This window comes from Elaeis guineensis, chromosome 6 (assembly GCF_000442705.2).
Source record: "Elaeis guineensis isolate ETL-2024a chromosome 6, EG11, whole genome shotgun sequence".
Classification (NCBI taxonomy): domain Eukaryota; kingdom Viridiplantae; phylum Streptophyta; class Magnoliopsida; order Arecales; family Arecaceae; genus Elaeis; species Elaeis guineensis.
Genome location: NC_025998.2, coordinates 5,205,768 through 5,213,299, shown reverse-complemented (window position 1 = coordinate 5,213,299; position 7,532 = coordinate 5,205,768). Strand labels below are relative to the sequence as shown.

Below are 7,532 nucleotides of genomic sequence, written 5' to 3'. Positions count from 1 at the left end.
GTCATCATGGATTATGAAATTTCTTATTTCATTCCATGAGAATTGCATCGAATTGCAGCTCCACGTCGGCAGTAGTCAAATCTCCTTGGCCCAGTGATGCAGTTCCACCTGAGCCATTCACGCATTAAATGATAATTCAAATATCTGATTTTTCTTCTTTTTTTAGTTCAGACCATAACAAGGACACAAGTTTAACCGATGACATTGATAATAATAATTCAAGGACACAAATTTAACTAATGACAATTTAAGTTTCTGATTGTTTTTGTTCTTTTTTTTCAAATTTAATTTTTTTTTTCCACACAAGTTTAACCAGTGTGGCAAATTGATAATGACAATTCAAGTTTCTGATTCCCCACCTCCTCATAAGTTCTTTTTTGTTTTGAAAAAGAGAAGTTCCACCTTTTTAGAGAACTGATAAAACATTTTTTCGAACAAAAGTGCATCTACAATTGAGCAGCCTAAATGATAACTTTTCAATTTCATTAACTTATTAAAATATAAGTATGGAAAGTTATCGATGATAGTTTGAAAGAATTTGATTTGATGTCTGATTATAAATAACTATAACATTTCTAGCTTTGCTCCATGAGAATTGCATTGACTCATAAGTTCACGTCGCTAGCAGCCAAATCTTCCTTGTTGTTAGACTTGCCCCGTCTATGATAATTAAGTTTGTGCATGCATACGTAACGACATCAGTTAGATAAATTATTAGTTAGATCAAATCCACTCCTGAGTTGATGGACCAATCCAATCATAAAATATTATGCACAAAGATGGACAAAAAAAAAAAAAGAGCGCAATACACACTCATTTGTGCATGTTAATTCATAATTGGACTGATTCATCCTCACCTCTCTAACTCTATTCCCCTCCCAAGAAATTAGTAGACGGATCTGGTCTGGCAAACCAGTTCAATAGGCTTGCCATGTTTTACTACATTGTATTTAAGCAATTCAAGATCAAAACTGAGGTGAGAAGTCATCCTATCATCCACCGTACACATGCGCTGGGATTTGGACTGGTTCACTGAATTAATTTGGCCCATCTAATAATTTTCAATTGAAAGTCTCAACTTTCAGCCAATGAAGCCAAATTCTGCTTTTACTTTTTTTTGATAGGCCAGAATTTATCAAACCAGCATGGAATAAAAAAGTCAAATTGTGCAATATCCATTTGAAGCTCTATACAAATAGATGGAAGAAAGAGATTGAAATATTTTGAAAGCTGTGCATGTAACAAGCTGTTGGCTGCTGTCATAAAAGAAGATTAACCATTCGTTTACATGAAAGATATAGCCAAGCCATCTTCATAGTCCATCCAAATGAAAAGAATTTTTTTTTTAAAAAAAAAAAGTGGATCCTCAGCCGTTGCACTGTGCGCCATGCAAGGCTGCATACGAATATGGGCCGTACCTTGGAGAAACCACGCTCATAAAAAGAACCAACTCACACGCCTCCTCACTCCATAAAAGGAACACAAGCTCTCTCCCATTCCCTCAATCCAGGGAGAAGAGAAGCTCCATTAGCTAGCTCTCATCTCCTCTTACACTCACCATGGCCACCAACCTTTTCCGCCCTCTCCTCCTCACTCTCATCGCCGGCTCCAATGCAGGCATCTAGTGTCGCTATCTACTAGGTCCAGGAAGGCAATGAAGGCATCATTGCTGATGCTTGCACTAGCGGCCTCTACTCCTACATCAACCTCGCCTTCCTCACCATATTCGGCAATGGTGAGACTCCTGTTCTCAACCTCGTAGGCCACTACAACCCCACCGCCGACACTTGCATCTGTCTCACCTCTAAAAAAGAGTTTGTAATATGCCAAAGAGTTTGAAAGAAGCATATGAATTCTTATCTGCGTCATGCGTAGCTCTTGAATCTTGATATACGAGGAACATATAGAGTTGCTCGTATAGCTCTACTAATATCAGAATATACCTCCAAAATAAAGTAAATAGTAGGATATATCTTGTATATATACTATCTATATTAGTAATTAATTAACATAATATATGATATATAATGAGTGTATACAATTACATGTCCTCTCTCAAAGAACTAATAATGAACAAGCTCCCTCTACTGATGAATATCTATATCTGGAGGACAAATATGAACAATATCATCCTCTGTCGAATTCTCTCTCTTGTAGTCCCTCTTTAGCTCTATGAAAAGATCAAGTGATCCTCATCGGCAACCCTGAGCTCTATCCAAATCTCATCACTCTTGACAGCATCCCCTTCATTATGAATCTCCTGAGCTATGACAACACTAACACCGCCATCTATAACATTCTTGCCACAATCAAGAACATGATCAAAGCAAGTCCATGGTCATCAAGCTTAATAGTGCACTTGGTAACCCAAATGAAGGCAATAGATTGATGGAAGTTGTAATGGGCTTCATACCTCGAATCCTAAATGGGTTTAGTGCATTCCATGCATGAATCATATATTCACAATACTAATTGCCAATGGATGGCTTTAAATAGATGACACCCAACTTCCTCTACTTGCTTAGAGCACCATTACGAAGCTATTTATCACACTCGACTTCGAATGCAAATACAGGCATTACAAAATAAACAAGGTACTAGTACTAATAGAATTACTTTCAATAATGACTATGAAATAGATCAATAAGCAATCAGACTCCTTCCTTCGTTCGAATCGAGGAAAATGGCTTGGGCTTAGAATTAGGGAGCATATGATATGGCACAAAATCAATCCTTTCATTGTGAATGGATATTTGGCAAAAAAAGATTTGAATTTAAAAATTAAATTCTTAACGAAATCTAAACAAGAAAAAAGATCACAGCATATTCGAATCCAGATAAGGAAAAAAGTTATGGAAAGCCCTTGATTTCCACCTCTATATCATCACAAATTCATGCTTTCTTGTTTGTATAAATAAGGCCAAAGAGATCCCGGGAAGGGGCTAAAAAAAATAGAAGAAACTCCTATAGCCCAAAATCTCATGATGAGAGGTTTTGGAACCCTCATCCATCATTCTGCTCTTTTTTTGTAGGGTAGTAGATCCATGAGATGTCAAAACCAAGACGATAACAAAGATTGAGCTATCAAGCTTGAGGTCAAGATCGAGACAATGCTCGAGGCCAAGCTATCAAGTCTAAGGCTAAGCCACCAAGCCTGAGATCGAGATAACTAACCCAATTCTTTTATAGGGCTTGAAGGCAAGGTCGGATTGGGCCAGAGAACCTTAGATAGATGAGCTTCATCACATGCTTTAGGCCTACTAGACTATTCAACAAATTCCTATCAATGAAACTCTTTTCAACCTCACCTTCAGGATGGAAGTTATGATTTCTCTCGAAATCAGTATCTAATCACCTTGGGTAAAGAACTTTGATGAGCAAAGTAACTTGGAATGACTATGGGTGAATTTGATCTGCTCAAAGAAATTCAAGAATGAGCCAAAGTGAGGATGGCAACATACGAGCGCAAGGTTGCTCGGTTCTATAATTTCTATGTCAAAGGAAAAATATTTAGAATTGGTGATCTGGTGCTGCACTAAATTGAGGTGTCTCAGCTAGGTGACTAAGGGAAGCAATTCCCTAATTGTGAAGGATCCTATCAAGTGGATGAGGTTATCAGATCTGAAACTTATCGTTTAAAGAAGCTCGATGGAATCCCATTATCTTGACTGTAGCATTCGAAGAACTTGTGGATATACTATCAGTAATATAATGGCTATTTTCTTCAATAAAAGGTAAATCTCTTTTATTAACAAGCTTTTGGAGGATAAATTTATTGACCAAACCTCATCCATAACGATCTGAGCCAAAGACCTCGGGTGATCAAGAAGTGAGGGATAATCCCATAAGAAGACTCTTAGATAACTCCTCCTCCCTAAGACAAGCTAAGTTAAAAATCTTGGCTATTCTAGAAATGAGGGATAACCTCATATGAGGACTCTCAGAAGCCCCAAAACTATATCCATGATGATCTAGGCCGAAGATCTCGGACAACCAAGAAGCAAAGAAAAATCCTATAAGATGACCCTCAGATAGCCCCTCATCCCTAAGATGAGCTAAACTAAAAATCTGGATCGTTTGAAAAGTACGGGGTAGCCATATAAGAGAACCCTCAAACGCCCCAAAATTTTATCCACAATGACCTAAGTCGAAGATCTTGAATGACTAAGAAGTGAGGGATAACCCTATGAGAGAATCCTTGGATAGCCCCTTGTCCCTAAGGTGAGCTGAGCTGAAAATTTTGGCTGTTTGAGAAGCGATGAGTAACCCCATAAGAGGACCCTCGAAAGTCCTAAAACTTTATCCATGATGATCTGAGTTGAAGACCTTAGACGACCTAAAAGTGAGGAATAATCCCATAAGAGGATCCTCAAATAGCCCCTCATACCTAAGACGAGCTAAGTTAAAAATTTTGATCATTTATGTAGCGAGAGGTAACCTTTTAAGAGGATCCTCAGAAGCTCCAAACATCAGCAAAGTTGACTCAATCCATGGGCCTAAGATGCATTGAGCAAAATACTTAACTACCCAATGAATGAGGATAAACCACAAACATAAGCAAAGAAATAAGTTTATTTTTTATTATCAATCAAAATCTCCACCAAATTGGTACTAGTTCTCCCAGCAAAAACATCTTACGGGAGACTACATTACAGATTTCAGAGTTCCTTCCTCACTTCTGAGCAATAGAACCATATCCACAAAAAAAAAAAGAAAAAAAATTGAAATAGATGGACTCCAAAATTTAAAAAGGAGGCATTTTTCTTGTATATATCACCCAAACCACTTGTTAGGTTCAATCTCCAAAATAAGGCATCTCCTTTCCTCTATCTTAACCTCTACAACAACAGATATAATAAGACTCTTAGGACAAAGAAGCAAAAGTAATTTAAAAATTGGCAAAAACTTCTAAGCTTTCAACAAAAAAAGCTTTAGGAATTTATTAAAAATGTATCAAAAGAAATTTGTTGGGCTCTGAAAAAAAATTAGAAAGGCAAATGCAACGAGCTCTCGACCCTAAATTTTGGTGCAGCGGTGGGACATTGGAGTCAAAGAGGAGGAATCCAAAGCTCTCAATCTCTCCTCTCTTTAGAGAAAAAGGGAAAGGGTGCTTCCTCTTTCCCTAAAGTTCTTCTTTTAGCAGTAGTGAGATGAGTTGGAGCATGATTTATGCTCCATAAACAAAAATATTAGTTGAAGGTGATATAATGAAATTTTAGTCATTTGATCTTTTCTATTAACACCATTAAGCCGGAGATCGACAACTGGGCCTCTTTACCAAGATTTTAAAGTTGTGAAGTCTGTTTGTAAATTTTTAAACTTTTTAGGTCAAAACATAAATATGTGAAATCTTAAAGATAATTTTTTCAAAAAATAATGAAGAGAGAAAAATCAATAATAGTGGATCAGGATGGTCCATCATCGACCAAGGCTCTCCTTAATGGAGACAGCTGCAAGATCTGATCGGATGGGTTCTGACGGATGTGTGCGGATCCCTTGTATAGCACCGCACGATGCGGTGCTATATTGCATGTGCCGCCCATCACATGATGGATGGTGCACGTGACCGCATGTACGCACGTGCAGGGTCACGTGCAGCTATCCATCATGTGATGGATGGCTCGCATGATGCACCGCACCATGTGGTGCATCACGGTACTGCAGAAGATCCGCACCTCTGATGGATTCGCCTCAAGAACCCCAAGAAGCAGGACACGCACAGCACCACCCTATCGTCCAGTCGCTCCTTATACCCATCGTCTAACGATTTCATCTCTCCATTCCACTCCGTATGCGTCGGATCCTTCCTGACGGCAAGGTCATCCCTTGGCATCACCAGGTGACATTACCTGATCTTGGAGTCCTCTCCCATGAGGTCGCGGTATGCAATGGTGGGGCGGGAGGTGAGGGCCTTGGCAGCGATGAGGGGGATGTGGTGGAGGAGAATGGCACCTACATTGAGGACACTGTGGAAGAAGCTAGAGTAGCAGTGAATGCCAATGGCTTCGAAGGCGGGCAGCCATCACGGTGGGAGAGCAGACAGAAATTCCCGACGAGGAGGTGAATGGTGCCCAAAAGAGGGTCGGGAAGGATTCAACCGACAGTAGCATACATCTCGATAGTGATGGTGGAGGTGGAGTCGTCAGTGAAGAAGCTGGTGGGGACATGGAAGATGAACTTGTCGTTTTAGGTAGGATTTTCGCCACTAGTGCGATCGACGTAGGTACGGAGCTTGAATGCGGGATCCACCCGGGCGACGGCGTAGGCCTGGATGCGGTGAACTCTGACTGCCAACTTTAGACTCTGGGTGGATATAAGGTTGATTTGTAGGTAGTGGGACTCCATCGGCACCTAGCACCACCATGACGATAGTGCTCGCTTTCTAAGATTTCAAGAAGGGAAGGATTTTCAAGAAAGTAGAAAGAAGAGGAGGAGGTGAGGACTTTTTTTTTGGCTGAGTGAGGTGTGCTTAGAGAGGGGTTTAGTAGGAATAAAAATCATATGGGGCAAGCACTATAAAATATCATATTGGACAGCTTTCATAGTGTGCCATGTTTCTCTCCATATCAATTTTAAAGAATAAGTCTAAAAGTCACAAAATTTTTACTAACAGAGTTATTAGTCTCGTAATTAAGGTATTCTCTTTTTTTCTCATTTTCAGCACATAACAATACATACTATATGATTATATGATACATACTAAATATATAGTTAGGTGATACATACTGTAAGTTTTTTGATACACAGTCAGCAACGATCCAAAACACACCTACAACTAAATTAATATATAGTTTACTGAACTTAGTTTCACCAGTACAGAGTATATGACTAGCTGATACACACCTAGTAAAATATTCATCCAATATCTTATATTACAATAGAATAGGATATTAACGATGTAAAAAATTTATTGCTAATAATAAATTTTTGTCGGTAATAGCTATTAGCGATGAAATTATCATTGCTAATATTTTATCATAAATAATGACATCATTGATAATTTTTTATGATGAAAAAAATTTTCGTCACTAATAATCGATATTACTGACCAAAAATTTTTATCGTTAATTTTTTTTTTCAAAAATTATTTACAATAAAAAATTTTAGTCGTAAAAAAAGATAATTTACGATGAAATATTATGTCACTAATAAAAAAATAATTATTTGAGATGAATCATATTCATCGCTATTAATTTAATTAAAAATTTTTATGAAAATCAAAAAAATATTAGCAACATAAATTTTTCATCGTAAATATGATAAATTCTAAAGTAAATTTTTATCATTAATAAATTATCAATTACTTATGATGAAAATATTTTTATCATTATTAATTTAATTAAAAATTTTTATAAAAATTAAATTTAAAAAAATAATAGTGATATAAATTTTTTATCATAAATATGATAATTTTCGATGCATATTTTCATTGCTAATAATTATCAATTATTTTTTATGAAAATATTTTTATCGCTATTAATTTAATTAAAAATTTTTATAAAAATTAAATTTAAAAAAATATTAGCAACGTA

The 7,532-nt window shown here is 37.0% G+C and overlaps 1 pseudogene; it reads right to left on the bottom strand.

Moving 5' to 3' along the window:
- Positions 1–5,845: 5,845 nt before the first annotated feature.
- LOC105037685 (uncharacterized) lies at positions 5,846–6,345 on the bottom strand (annotated as a pseudogene).
- Between the last annotated feature and the right edge of the window lie 1,187 nt (positions 6,346–7,532).